Source organism: Mustela erminea, chromosome X (assembly GCF_009829155.1).
Source record: "Mustela erminea isolate mMusErm1 chromosome X, mMusErm1.Pri, whole genome shotgun sequence".
Taxonomy (NCBI): domain Eukaryota; kingdom Metazoa; phylum Chordata; class Mammalia; order Carnivora; family Mustelidae; genus Mustela; species Mustela erminea.
In genome coordinates, this window is record NC_045635.1 from 125,332,685 (window position 1) to 125,348,589 (window position 15,905).

The 15,905-nt window shown below is 38.9% G+C and overlaps 1 long non-coding RNA gene across 3 annotated transcripts in view; it reads left to right on the top strand.

Moving 5' to 3' along the window:
* LOC116583560 overlaps nt 1-15,905 on the top strand; it is a 212,273-nt gene that overhangs the window by 7,515 nt on the left and 188,853 nt on the right. For 2 of the 3 annotated variants that reach the window (XR_004282779.1, XR_004282777.1), the window contains exons 2-3: nt 6,940-7,065; nt 7,998-8,200. This is a non-coding gene — a long non-coding RNA (uncharacterized LOC116583560). The remainder of the gene's footprint in view (nt 1-6,939; nt 7,066-7,997; nt 8,201-15,905) is intronic. The other variant, XR_004282778.1, reaches the window with a different exon arrangement.

Genomic DNA, 15,905 nt, shown 5'->3' on the forward strand with positions numbered 1-15,905 from the left:
AAAGTTGAGCTTACTTGGCAAAACTGGGAAAGAATTCAGGTCTTCCAGCTCCCAATTTAATGTTCTTGTCGGTCCATTCAATAAGGTGTTTTGATGATTTGTCTGGAAACAATGGTCAGGGGACACTGGACACTGGACACAGACTGGATGTCACTCAGAAGAGTGAACTTCTAGTCCCTTCTTTCAGTAGATGGGTAATGTCGAATGAGTACTTCCCTTCCTGGGACACATTTTTTTTTTTTTTTTTTTGCTTTTGGAAAACAAAGTGACTGGACTAGATGCTCTTTCAAGTAGGTCTTTCTCTGATGTTCCCCAAGTTTGTCATTCTAGAAATGCTGGAATCACACAATCACAGTTGAAACCATTTATCTTCTTGTCCTTGGGTCTTCTCTGTTTTTAAAACAAATAAAATACCTGCCTCTCCCAGTTGTCATGGAACCCCTGGCACCATTCATGGAAGAGCAGGTGATCAAAAGTTTCTTCCATCCTTTTGTCCAGTCAGGAACAAAGGTTGTCATATGTGATTCTTACTCTTACTCCTTCCCTTTGGAATTAGAGAATTTTTGATCAGCAAACCCAAATTTTAAGAAAGAAAGAAAATGAAACACATATTCTGTTTTTAAAACTTTTTACAATGGAGATACAATTTGCAAACAGAAAAAAACACACAAATATTAAGTGACTAGATTAATGGATATTCACAAAGTTAACACACCAGTAATCTGCATCTATATTAAGAGATAGAGCATTGCTAGAACTCTGTTGTGATCCCCTCCAAGTTACTCCTTCTGCCCAAAGGTAACTACTGTTCTGACCCATGACATCTTTGATTATTCATCCGTGTTGTTGTGTGAGCAGTATTTCCTTTATTCTCCTCGCCGTACAGGATTCCGTTTTATGACTGTATTCTGATTTGTCTATTCCAATGTTTGTGGACATTGTCGGGGTTTCCAGGTCTTTGTTGTTACAAATAAAGCTGCTATGAATATCCTTGTGTTTACTTTCTTTGGAAAATACATGCTTCTGTTGCATATATGTCTAGAGGTCTAGCTGATGATTTATAGGATGTGCACATGTTTCACTTCAGCAGATATGGCCAAATAGCTTTACAAAGTGGTTGTAGTGATTTCCTCTCCCGCCAGCAGGGTGTGAGTGCCAGTTTGTGTCCATCATTGATTGCACATGCTGACATTTAGGTGGGTTACAGTTAGGTCTTATTTCAGTTTGTTTGTTTACATCGAGCAAACTTCTGTAGTGTACAGTTTCATGACATGGGACTAAAGCACAGAGCCTTGTATCCTTTACTACTGTCAAGATAGGGAAGAGTTCCCTCTCCCCCCACCCCATCACCATTAGCCCCTGCAAAGGGCCTGGAGCCTCCTCTTTGTATTCAACCCTTCCCCCACTCTCAGGCCCTGGCAGCCACAGGTCTGATCTCCATCCCTACAACTCTACCTTTCCAGATTGTTGAGTGAATGGAATCATGTGGTATGTAGTCTTTTGGGTCTGGCTTCTCTTAGCAAACTGTCTTTGAGTTTCCTCCCTGTGGTGGGTGTGCATTGGTAGTTCACTCCTTTTTATTGCTGGGTAGCCATCCATCATATGGAGGCGTCACATTTTTTTATCTGGTCACGTTTGGTTTGTTTCCAGTTTTTTTCTATTATGAATAAAGTTGTTATAAATATCTGTACAGAGGTTTTTGTGTGAACAAAAATTTTCATTTCTCCTGAGTAAATATCCAGGGGTGGGGCTTGCTGGGTTGCATGGTAAATGAATCTTTACCTTTATGGGCCCCTTCCCAACTTTTACAGAGTGGTTGTACCATCTTGCATTCCCACCGACAGGGTGTGAACATTCCAGTTGTTCCACATCCACATCTTTGTCAGCATCTGGTATTGCTAGGTTAAAAAAATGTTTTTAGCTATTCTGAGGTATGTAGTGATCTCTGATTCTGGTTTTAATTTGCATTTTGCTTATGATTAGTAATTTTGAGCATCTTTCCATATGCTCATTTGCCATCCGTATAACTTCTTCAGTGAATTTTCTGTTTAGATCTTTTGCCCATTTGAAAAATTGGGGGGCTTGTTTACTTACTCATTTAATTTTTTTTATTTTGAAATAATTACAGATTCAGAGGAAGTTGTGAAAAAATATATAGTTAGGTTCTGTGCACCCCCAAACGTCTCACTACCTTAGAGTATGGTGTTAAGGCCAGGAAATTGACATTGATACAATCCGTGGAGCTTATTCAAATTTTTACCAGTTATACCTGCACAACTCTGTGTGTGTGTGCGTGCGTAATTCTGTGCAGTTTGATCATATGTGTACCTTCATGTAACTTCCACCACCATCATCCTCATACCTCATGGTTCCCCTTTATAGCCCACCCACTTCCCACTCCACATCCCTTAACCCACGATGACCACTAGTTTATTCTCAGTGTCTATCGCTTCCTTATTTCCAAAGCATTACGTATATGGACTCCTACTATACCGTACGTAACCTTATGATAATGGCTTTTGTTTTTCACTCAGCATGATTCCCTGCAGGTTCATTCGAGTTGCTGCCATGTATCAATAATTCACTTATTTTTATTGCTGGATAATATTTCATAGTACTGATGTATAACAATTTAACCATTCACACATTCCATAAGTTTCCAGTTTGGGGCTATTATGAATAAAGCTGCCATAAACATTCACGTACAGGTTTCTGCACTAACGTAAGTTGTCATTTCTCTGCAATAGATGCTCAAGAGTACGATTGCGGGGTCAGCTGGGAAATCCATTTTTAGTATTTAAATAACTGCCAAAATGCTTTCCAGAGTGGCTGTACCATTTTATATTTCTACCATCAGTGTATACTGATCTATTTTCCTGGCATCCTCACCAACAATTTGGTGTCATAATTTATTACTTTATCCACTTGCATGGCCTTGTATCAATATCTCACTGTGCTTATAATTTGCATTTACTCGATCGCTAATGATGTTGAATATCTTTTCATGTGCTCATTTGCCTCTGTGTATCCTCTTCAGTTAAATGTCTCTTCATGGCTTTTGCCCATCTTCTAATGGGATTGTGGTTTTTGATGTTGAGTTTTGAGAGTTCTTTATATACTCCAGATACAAGTCCTTATTCCTTCATGGGATATAGAATTTTCAAACCTTTCTTCCAGTCTATAATTTGTCTATTCATCTCTGCAGGATCTTTCACAGATCAAAAGTTTATAGATTTGATGAGGTGCAGTTTATCAGTTTTTACTTCTATGTGTCATGCTTTAAATCAATCAGGCATCTTGCATAGATCTATTTCTGTGTTCTCTATTGTCTTCCACTGATCTGTGTGTCTGTGTCTCTCCAGTACATACTTCATTATTACTGTTATTGAACTTGGAGCATTCTTTATATATTTTAGATGTAAGTTCTTCAAATATGTGATTTACAAATATTTTTTCCCAGTCTGTCATTAGTCTTTTCATTCTCTTAACAATGTCTTTTATCTTTTTTAAAAATTATTTATTTATTTTAGAGAAAGCAGTGGGGGAGGGGCAGAGGGAGAGGGAGAGAGAGTCTCAAGCAGACTCCATGCTGAGCACAGAACCTGACATGAGGCTTGGTCTCATGATCCTGACATCACGACCTCAGCTGAAACCAAGAGCTAGATGCTTAACCAACTGAGCCATCTGTGAGACCCTCCTTTACCTTTTTTTAAATTGATATCCAGCATGGCCTAAGACCATATTTTTAGTGATTGCTATTACTTAAAATTCATTTTTTAGTGGCCCACAAAATAGTTGGTCTTTATGAATGTTACATGTGCAATTGAAAATGGTGTGCTGATGGGGCGCCTGGGTGGCTCAGTGGGTTAAAGCCTCTGCCTTTGGCTCAGGTCATGACCCCAGGGTCCTGGGATCGAGCCCCGCATCAGGCTCCCTGCTCATAAGGGAGCCTGCTTCCTCCTCTCTCTCTGCTTGCCTCTCTGCCTACCTGTGATCTCTGTCTGTCAAATAAATAAATAAAATCTTTAAAAATAAAAAAAAAAAGAAAATGGTGTGCTGAGGTCACCTGTTTTTGGGTGGCTTAGTCCGTTAAGCATCTGCCTTCGGCTCAGGTCATTATCTTGGGGTCCTGGGATGAGGCCCTGAGTTGGACTTTCTGCTCAGCAGGGAGTCTGCTTCTCCCTCTCCCCCTGCCTCCCCCCCATTTGTGTGCTCACTCTCTCTCTCACTCTCAAATAAATAAAATCTTTTATTTTTTTTTTTTTAAGAAAATACTGCTGGGTGGGATTTTGTGCATCATTTAGATCAGATTGTTTGATAGTGCTGTCTAGGTAATCTGAAACCTTACTAATTTTTGTCTGCATGTTCTGTCAGTTTCTGAGAGTAGTGTGGAAGTTTCCAACTATGATTGTGTATTTGTCTTTTTTCCTTTTTAATAGTGTCATTTTAGTGTATTCTTAAGCTCTGTTAAATGCACACATATTTATGATTTTTATCTTACTGGAAAGTTGACCTCTTTATTGTCTAATGTTAGTCTTTATTTCTGATAATATTCTTTGTTCTGAAGTTTTTGTCTGGTGTTATACTATAGCTACTCTGCAATATTTTGCTACTATTTTGCTTTCTAGTTATCTTTTAGATCAATTAAATGTAAGAAAAATCTATTTTACCTTCACTTATTTCTTTTTAACACTCTTGTTGGTGAACATCCGTATTTCAGACTAATGTATTATTTCAGCTTGAAAATTTCTTCAGAATTTTTTGTAGAGTAGGACTATTGGCTATGATTTCCATCATTACTTTTGCTTTTCTGAGAAAGTCGTTGTGTCTCCATCATTTAAAAATTAACCTTAAGGAAATAGAATTTATACACTGTATAATTCACCCTGTTAATATATACTTGAGTGACATTTAGGGAATTTACATTTAGGGTAACTATCACCAAAATCCACTTTTAGGACATTGCTCTCACTCCCAAAGATCCCTCATACCATGTCAATCATCCGCCCCCAACCCCAGGCAACCACTAATCTGCTTTCTGCTCCCTTCCAGTTATATTGAGCTGAAAGTGACATACATCACTGTATAAGTTTAAGGTATATAGAAATCTGCTTTCTATTCTTATAGATTTGCCTTCTTTGGAATTTTCATATAAATTGAATCATACGGTACTGAGTCTTTTGCATCTGGCTTCTTTCACTTAGCATAATGTTTTTGAGGTTCATCTGTATTGTAGCAGGTGTCAGTGTTTTGTTCCTTTGTATTGCTGAATAGTATTCCCTTGTATAGATGTAATAGATTTGTTTACTAATTGATGGACATTTGAATTGTTTCCGTTTTTTGGTTTTATGAATAATGCTATTGTGACCATTTGCTTCCAAGTCTTTGTGTGGACATATGTTTTCATTTTACTTCTTACCTGGAGTGTCATTGCTGGTTCACATGGTAAATTTATGTGTAACATTGAAAAGTTTCTTCAGAAGAATATTTTTCAACTTCAGTAAGTTAAACTATTTTTAGAAGAGATTGAATATACTACTTAAGAGATATTTGAATAATACTCTTCTATATTTTGTTCAAGGTGATGATGTTTTTAAATGAAACTACTCCTGTGTCATTAGATTATTACACCTTTTACATCAGAACTAAAGTGCACTATGTTTTACATTTTAAGGAAATAACTGCCAAACTTTTCCAAAGTGACTGAACCAGTTTACATTGGCACCAGTGATGTTGATTTTTAAAGATATTTTTTTCTGGGTATAGAATTCTGACTCGCATGGTTTCTGATAGGAAATCTGGTGATTCTTATCTTTTTAAAAAAAATTCCATGTAATGTTTCTTTTTTCTCTGGCTGCTTTCAAGATTTTCTCTTTGTTTGTTTGTTTGTTTGTTTGTTTCTTTTTTCCAGCAGTTTGACTATGATATGCCAAGGGGTGGCTCTGAGCTTGTATCTGTGGTTTGGTGTCATTTAATTTGGGGAAATTCTCACCTATTATGACTTCATAAGAAATTTTTTTTTAAATAAATAAGTTCCCATTCCCCCTGCCTTCCTTCTGGGATTATAGTTACACTCATATTAGATTGTTTTATATTATCTTGGGTATTCTTTTCTGTTTTTATTTCAATTTTTTCTCTGTGTATTTCAATGTGAGTAATTTCTCTTGACTGATCTTCAAGTTCACTGATTCTTTTCTTGGCTGAGTTGACACTGGCAGTGAGCCCACTGAACATATTACTTATCTTCACTACTATGTTCTTCATTTCTACCATTCCCATTGTTTTTTTTTTTCCCCCTTAGAGTTCATTTTTCTCTGCTGCAGTTACCTTCTGTTCATGCATGGTTATCTACCTTTCCCATTAGAGCTTTTAATATGTTAATAATAATTAAAGTTCCTTGTCTGATAGCCTCAGTGCCTGTGTCATATCAGATTCTGGTTCTGATGATTGCTTTTTTTCTCAAGAGTATGATTTTTCTTGCCTTTCTGTGTGTCTTAATTTTTTTTTGTTTGAAGCCGAACATCTTGTGTAGGACAGTAGAGACTAATAGAGACTGAGGTAAATAGTTCTTATGCCTAGAAATGGAAACACATTTCCTTCTGCTAGATCTTTAGAACAGAGTCTTGAGTACCCCCCCCTTGTTAGAAATTGGATTGGATTTGAGGTTGTTCTCACTGTGCCTATTCTTGGTGCACCACAGATTTCAAATTCCTGTAGCGATTCCTTCTGCTTGGGGGAAGTAAGTGGTGGTTTTCCAGAAGGCTGTTTTGTCAACACTAAGTTTTAGGTGTCCCCTTCACACTGCTTGAGATCTCTCTGCATGCTGTTCTTCCTCCTCTGTCCTTTTCCCAGCAGTTTTAGAATTCAGTAAATATCCTGAGGGAAAGCCTAAGAAACTCTTTCAGCGATAGATATATTTCCCTTTTGCTTGTCTTTCAGCCCATATGCTGAGTCCTGGGATTTCTGGAACTTCTGATCTCCTATGGCCGAGGAGGGAAGGACAGTGAAGACTTCAGAAATTCAGAGCTATGCTATGTGTTTTGTTTTGCCTAGTTTTGGATTTGGGTAAGTGGTAGCCTCCTGCTGGGATGTCTAGTCAGTTCTGAAGGTGGGTTTCGCTTAATCTAGACCATCTCTAAACAGGGAAATGCCTTGGGGAGACCAAGTGCTAGTGCATCCCTCAAGGTTTTCTTTGGGTCTTTGAAATTGTTCTTCCTCTGAAAGGTCAAAATCACCTATGATTCTGATGAGGGCTGCAGGCATCTAGGGACCTAAGCTGCTCCTCAGCAAGATGGGGAAGAAGAAATACTTCAGAAGCAGGAGGGACTGTTCTGGCACTTTTAGGTTGTTTGTCTAAGGGACTAATTTATCCTGACCTTTTTTTCTATGCAAAAAAATAGTCATAGAATCTGAAAGGGTGATTTAATCTTAATATTTGAGATCATACACAGGTGTTGTTTGACATTAGTTATTTTCATGTGAGGTTACCAAGTGCTACCTTCTTAGCAGCAGACCTGTGTAAAGTTAACATAAATCTTTGTTCTTTGCCAAAAGGCCACAGCAAATGATCTCTGGAGGCCTTTTCTGGCTCTAAGACAGGTCTTCAATTCTTGGATGCCTTCTTGTAATCCTTCTGGAATGACTTGGACTCTTTTCCAGTCTACTTGGGATAGGTTTCTTGTACAGCCTGAAGAGAGCAGTAAGTAGCCTGCATGGTCTGTCACCCTCCCTTTGGTCTAAGAATCTCTGGTGACTTGTAGGACTCTTATTTATGGTTGTAGTTATATTCTAACACTGGAATTCTCCACAGACTGCTGCTCGGAGAAGTTCAATGTCTCTGAGACGGTTTCAGTGAAAGAATTCTATCAAAAAGAATTTGCTGAATTGTGATTGCAAACAAAATAGCTTTGTGGGGACAAAATGTACTCCTCACAAGGGAGCCTTATGTTTATTTTCCAGCCTCTCCTCCCAGTGCTTCACTTCTGATCTCTCTGCAGAAAGAAACATTTCAACAGAGTACCCCGGCTCCCCCGTGGAAACTGAGACAATTATCTTCCCAAAGCCCTGAACTCCCCTTCCTACTTCCGAAGGAGCCCCTCTGTTCACAGCTGTTAAAGCTAGCCGGAAGTCCGGTTCCTTCCCCAGGCAGTTCTTTTTGGATGTTGGATGCACACCTTTCTAAGCATTGTGGTCTCCAAATGTAAGTTTAATAGCATAAATGTCTTTCTGTAGCCTGGAAGAACTTTATACCTTTGTGTTATCGAGTGACATGATAGTGTCTCATATTTTGCTGGAGCCATTTAGAAATTTTACTCTCCTAAGGGGATTTGGGAATCGTGGCTACATCCATTTTATCTGCGTTGTATATGGCTTCCTCATTCTGGGGAAACACAGTTCTTCATATATAACACACATGTGTGGTCTCACAACACCCAGGCTGAGAGACTCGGGAGGCTGTAGGAGCTCGTTCTCATTCTGTAGGTAGCAGTGGTAAAACATGGAGAGGCAAAAATATTTGCCAAGATGCTGATTCTGAACTCCATTTTTGGGACATTCCAGGGTGTTTCACAGGATCTCAAAGCGCCTCACAAAATCACTCTGAAATTCTCAAAGCCAAATTCATCTTAATTGACTTCAGTTTTTTTGAAGTTACAGCATGTTGGGGTTGGGGTAGTTATATTTAAAAAAAAAACACACACACAAGTCAAATCAATGAAATGCCAAAACTCAAGAAACATTTGGAAAGCAGTGGATTAGTCCATAAATACCAGAATAGGCATTAAAATAACCCAGGTCAGGTACTAAGAGGTATAAATTCTTGACTCATCTTCCATGAATCTGTATTTAAATACATATTTTGTGCGATGGTATGTCTGAAGATACTTCTCTTCTGGGCAGGCTTTCTACAGTACTTGGGGATGACCCCAATGACCTTTTGGGGAGATCTAATTTTTTTTCACTGCTAGAAGGGTGAAAAATATATGTTGATACACTTGAACAATGAGCAAGTTAGTTTGGCTGGAGCACAGGCTTATGTTGGGAGAATTACAGAAACATGTTTGGAAAGGTAGGCTGGGGCCACATTTTTGATGGCCTTGGATACTAACCAAGGTGTTTCAACTGTCTTTGATAATCAGTTTGCAGGCATTGAAGGTTTTTGAACAAGGGTTGATGGAGAAATATGGACTGGCTAGAGTTAGACTCTAAGGATATTAATAAGGCTGAAATGTGTAGGTTTGGCCCACATTGAGATAAGTGAAGACAGATCAATAAGAAACTTACAACAGTCTTGGTATGAAGGTATTAATTATTAAATTAATTTTATTTTATTATTTTTTATCTTAAAATTAGTAAATTAAATTATTTTATTTATTAAATTATTAAATTAATAATTATTAAAGGTGTTAAGGAAGTTGTCCAACTTGATTGTGAGCTCTTATTGCACTGGTGTTTAAAAACAGGTGAAGTGTTACCTTTTGAATTCTGCAGGCTTTCTAGTCTAAGATTTCTTCTGGCTCAGCTGCCAAAAAAAGAGGATCCTTTGCCTTGCCTTTCAAAGGCACCTGTTCCAAATGGGGTTCTCAAGCTATGTATAGTACTCTTGGCATCATGAAGTCTGTGTGGTTCCATGAATCTCCAAGTTCACACTGACCATCTTTGCTTTATTAGTTGAAGGAGGGGACATCACATAGACAAGTCTGAGGTGCTTAACCCATGATTTCAACTTGTCCCCTGTGAGCTTGAGCAGTGGGGCCTCATTTCATTCTGATGTTAGAGGACATGGAGGAATTTCCCTGCACTCAGTGTGACAGCCGCTATTTGGCTTGTATTCGAAGGGACAAATACAAGGGTAGTGCAATTTTGACCTGGGTTTTTCTAGTCAGTGGTTTGGGATGCCCAGCAAATATATAGTGGAAAATTTGCTTTAATGAAAAAAGGTTCTTTTTCTGTACCTTTCATTATATGAGCTTTTTAGCAAAGGAGACTTGTCTCTTTACATAGTTTGGTGATCAACAAATTCTGTCACCTTCCCACTAAGTAAGAGAAATAATACAAAAAACAATGGTAGAATAATTTTATAGTTATGGGAGTACCATAGCATCCTCAGGAACCTCGGCGCTTAGAGTCTGACGTAAGCCATTGGTGATGAGATGGGATCCGTCCCGTAAACTCGGAAGCAAAGAAAACCTCTTGCATCACAGTTAAGTCGGTATATTGATGCAGCAGTGATTTTGCTGCTGCCATGTCATTACAGAGACTGCTCATCTGGTCCGCACTGTTCCACTTATTGTGACGATCTTTATATTTTTATTTCAGAGATCTGAACCATTTGATTTCCATGTTGACCTGCTTTCATCGTGCCCATGCCTATCCTGTTCCACTAGGTGGCACTCTTACCCATGAGACTACTGCAGCCTGGCCTGCTACCTGAAGCGCCTGGCCCGTGGGCTGGGCTGTGGGTTCCTGTGCGGATGAAATGCTTGTGGGTTGCCTTGTTCCTCTACTCCCATCAGCACCAAGATGCTATTCCATATCTGCCTGCCTCTCCAAGTCTTATAAATGTTAACTGAGCACCTACTCTGTGCCAGGTGCTATGGTAGGCACAGAGAGGCAAGATTTGAGCTACACCATTGCCTGGGCCCTCCAGGAGCTCAGAGCCTGGGGACAGGGTGCAGGGGGCGGGGGGCATAAGAGCTAGAGTAGAGGGCCATGGTAGGGGAGAGAATGCTTCTCACTGGAGGCTCTGTGTGACCAGAGGCTAGTGGTCTTTGGCCCTGATTTGTGGGACTTGTTGGCATAGGTTGAGGGGCTCCGTGCATGCACTGGAAGGGAGAGACAAGCACTGTTGCATTATTTCACTGGCAGTGCCCCTGTTCAACCCCAGAGGCCAAGGGAGGAAAGAAGAGGCCAAGAATGCTCCCTCCTAACCCAGGAACAGACTGGGCTCTCCCACAGTCTCCGAGACACGTGATCAAACGTGATCCCACTTCTCCAGAACCCATGAGTGTAAACGTCTGTGGTGTTCTCATTTGGTTTCATTTGGTAGGCAATTTTTTTTTATTTTTGGAAAGTTAAATGGAAAATCACATCCACAACAGTAGCCACTGCTCATGTTCCTACCAACAAGAATTCATCATTCTTAACATCTTGATACATTGATTTCCAACGTTTTCCTGTGTTTATACTTTTTAAAAATTATGTAGACAACATATTAATTCTCGTTTGTTTTAATCTATGTTCTTCCCATTCATACAGGACCAGTTTTGGGGTTCAGTTTTGGGGTACCAGTGTGCCCTGACATCAGTGCCTCTCAGCATGATGCCAGCAAAGAGAATTGTTCTACCGTTTCTTTCTCCTTGCAGCTCAAATGCAAACTTACTTTTTTTTTTTCTGGAGTTTAAAATCACAATGTAGAAAGTGTGTCAAATGCACAACGATGAAAATAAACCATCTGTGGTTCTACCTCTTGGAGAGAATCATAGCTGAAGTTCATGTTGGTACACTTCCTTCTAGCTTTTTTCCTACATAGTTCTTTAGAACATTAGCTGTGTGTTGTGTTTAATATTTTTTAAAGATGTTATTTATTTTTCAGGGAGAGAGGGAGGAACACACAAACAGAGAGAGCAGCAGGCAGGGCAAGGAGACTGTTGTGGGAATCGATCCCAGGATCCTGGGATCATGACCTGAACTGAAGGCAGATGCTTAAGCAACTGAGCCACCCAAGCATCCCGGTATTTAGTATGTTAAAATGTGCCTTTTCACTGAATTGCTCATGTGTTTAAATATTCTTCTACCTCATGACTTTCAGTAGCTGCTCATTATTCCGTCCTATAGGGATATCATACTTGATAAGTACTATTGCTAGACATTTAGTTGGTCTCCTCTTTTTTTGCAATGATAATACCGTATGGTCTTGTACATAAATCTTTACATGGATGTGTGATCATCAGGATAAATTTTTAGAAGTGGAACTTCTGAGTTGAGTATGAACATTAGAAGGCACTCTTTCATTGTGTTTTTTTTTTTATAGCAAAGTAATATGTTTATCATAGACCATGTAGAAAGCACAGATTTACAAAATGGAGAATGTAAAAGTCACCCGTATTCTTATCACAGAGGTAATCACTATTAACCTTTTGTCACAGCTGTTCAGTCTTCTTTTCCCTGTATTCTACATACTCTTCTACAAATTTTTTTTTACTTAATATATTCTGAACATTCTTTTAGGTTCATTATTCTTCTACATTTTCAGTGGTTATATAGCATTTTCTTGTGCGGAAATACCAGTTTATTTGACCAACTGGCTACCGTTGGGCACTTAGGAAGAGAAATGTTTTCCCCTCCTGTAAAGAAAAGGCAGCGATGAGTATTCTGTGGCCAAGTCTGTGCAAAAATCTTTGATTGCTTCCTCTGAATAAACTCCTAGATATGCAGTTGTTCCTTCCTACATGTATGCATGTTTGTAAGCTTTTGATGGATATTCTCATCTTACAGGCAGATTATGGGGATGCCCCTTTGTCCCTTCTGTCTGAAATCTTGATTATCGCTGATGGGGTTTTTGCCAATCTGATTGCAAAGAATTAGTGCCTTATTTTAAGATCTGTATTGGCTTGATTGCTAGTGAAGCTGAACTTTTTTTCCTTTTCTCTACCCTTTTGCCCATCTTGCTGTTCTGGTATAGATATTTTTCTTATTTACTGAAGAGATTTTAAAAATAAATGTAAAATATTAATTCTTAGTCATTCATGCAGGTTTTCTCCTCTGGCTAGCTGTTGTGATGAACTATATGTCTAAACTGCAGTTCTGGAATAACCCCCTTTTGCTTGTGGTGGTGTATTCTTGTCTTGCTGGGTTTGGTTTGCTGGTATTTTATTTAGGATTTTTGCATCTCTGTAACTGGTGTTAGTCTTCAGTTTTCTTCCTCTGCGGGTTTGTGTGTGTGTTCTCTCAAGTTTTGTGGATAGGCTAACTTTAGTTTTATAAAATTAATGGGACTTATTTCCTTCTTTTTCTCTATAGCAGGAGCTACTTTCAGAGCATGGAAATTATTGGTTCCTCGTCAGACAGAAAGAACTTGCTTGTGAAACTGTCTAGGCGTTGTAATAACCATCGGAGGAAATGGCTTTGAACAGCGTTAGTTTGCCCCATGTTTTCTACTTCTTTGTGAGTCTGATTTGCTGTTTCCTAGGAGATCATCCATTTTGAGATTTTGAAATTTATTAGCATTTTTCAAGCTTTCTTGACCTATAACCCCCATACCATACAATTCACTCATTTAAGCCATTTCTAGTATATTCACGGAGTTTACAACCATCACTACAATCGCCACAATACATTTTAGAACATTAAAAAAAAGAAAAAACAAAGAAACCCCATAGCCCTGAGCAGTCATTCCCCATTTACCCTTCCTCCCTCTCCAGCCTTAGACAACCATTAACCTGTTCTCTGTCTCTGCAGAAGTGCCTGCTCCGGACCTTTCATATAAACAGAAAAAAACAATTATTTGTGGTCTTTTGTGACTGGCTTCTCTCATTTAGCATCATGTTTCCAAGGTTCATCCCACTGTAACATGTGCTAGTACTTCATTCTCTCTTTGTGTTTTGTTTTTAAATTAATAGACCTTTATTTTTTAGAACAGCTTTAGGTTTATAGAAGATTGAGCAGATAGTGTAGAGTTCCCATAAACTTCCGTGACCCTAGTTTTCCCCACTAACATCTTGGACTGGTGTGATAATGTTTGTTATAACTAATGAGCCAGTATTGATTTAATATTGTTAATTCACAACATATCAGTGATATATTAATATATAGTAAGTTCAGAGCTGGCATTAAGGTTCACTGTGTTGTACAGTCCTGTGGGTTTTGACAAAAGCATAATGTATATCTACCATTGTAGTGTTCTAGAGAGTAGTTCCACGGGTAGTTGGAGCACAGGGAACTTTTAGTGTTGTCCTTCCTTCCTCTGCCAGAACTTCTAGCGACCACTCATCTTTTCACAGTCTCCATGGTTTTGCCTTTTCCAGAATGTCATGTAGTTGGAATCATACAGTAGGGAGTCTTTCCAGATTGGTTTCTTTCACTTGGTAGTATGTGTTTAAGGTTCCTCCATGGCTTTTCATGGCTTGATGGCTCGTTCCTTTTTAGGGCTGAATAATATTCCATTGTCTGGGTGTACCCTAGTTAATTTTATCGATTCCTGTACTGAAGGACATCATGCTTCCTTCCAGGCTTTGGCTACTATGAATAAAGCTGCTCTCAATATCTCTGTTCAGGTTTTTGTGTAGACCTAAGTTTTCAACACTTAGAGATAAAAAGCAAGGAGCGTAATTGTTAGGTCATATGGCAAGTGTATGCCTTCTTTTATAGGAAACTGCTGAACTGTCTTCCACAGTGACTGCACCACTTTGCATTCCCTCTAAGTAATGAGTGAGAGTTACTGTTGCTCAACATCCTTGCTAGCATTTGATGTCATCAGTTACTTGGATTTTAACCATTCCAATAGGTACATAGTAGTATCTCATCATTGTTTTAATTTGCAATTCACGAATGATGTATAATGTGGAGCATCTTGCCATCTCTGTCTTCTTTGTGATGTTTTTGTTCAGATCCTTTGCCTATTTTTAAATTGGGTTTTTCTTCATTGTTAAGTTTTAAGGACTCTTTGTATATTTTAGATACAAGTCCTTTATGACATAGTTATTTTGCAAATATTTCTCCCAGCCTATAGCTTCTTTTTTCATTCTCTTACCAATGCCTTTCACAAAGCACAATTAAAAACAAACTTTTTAAAAGGTTTTATTTTTAAGCAATTCTACGCACACCATGGGGCTTGAACTTAACCCCGAGATCAAGAGTCGCATGCTCCACTGACTGAGTCAGCCAGGTGCCCCACAATTTAAAAAAATTGTTTTTAATAAAGTCCAGTTCCCTTTTATGGCTAAATAATATTCCATTGTAAGGATACACTATATTTTATTTATCTGTTTATCAGTTGATGGACACTTGGGTTGTTTCCTTTTGGTCATTATGAATAATGCTGCTATGAACATTTGTGTACAAGTTTTTGTTTGGACATATGCTTTCATTTCTCTTGGGTGGATACCTAGGAGTGGAATTGCTGGGTCATACAACTATTCTATGTTTAACTTTTTGTGAAACTGCTAAACTGTTTTCCCTAGAAACTGCCTTTTTCGAAGCAGCTGCACCATTTTCCATCCCCACTAGCAAGGTAGGAGGGTTCCATTTTCTCCATATCCTCAGCAACACCGGTTGTTGTCAGTCTTTTTGATTACAGCCATTGTAGTAGGTGTAGATTGGTGATTCGTTGTGTTTAGTTTGCATTCCCCTACTGACTCAATGTGGAACATATTTTCATATGCTTATTGGCCTTTCACATATCTTCTTTTCCTCTTCACTTTTGATATTCTCTTCCATGGGAAGTTCAGGGATTCCACTAATATCTTCAGACAGATGATTTCCAAATACTTACTTCCAACTCTGACCTTTCTCCTGAGATTGTCTCAGATTCCCTTCTCCTTACTAGGCACTAAGGTCCTGATTGCATCTCCAGATTAGTATATCCCAACTGAAACTCATCAGCTTTCTTCCCAAGCTTGGGAATCCAATTCTTCCTGTGTGCTTGATTCTTTTAATTATACCATTATTCCTCTAATGACCCAAACTTGAAACTTGGCATCATAACTGCATATAAGAGAAATTGGATAGGGAAGAGTTGATTCATTGCCAAGTTCTGTGTTGCTTTCCTAAATATTTTTTTTAGAGGCAAGCGGGGGGGGGGGAGAGGAGGAGGAGGAGGAGGAGGAAGCAGGCTCCCCACCTAGCAGAGAGCCCGATGCGGGACTTGATCCCACGACCCTGAGATCATGACCTGAGCTGAAGGCAGA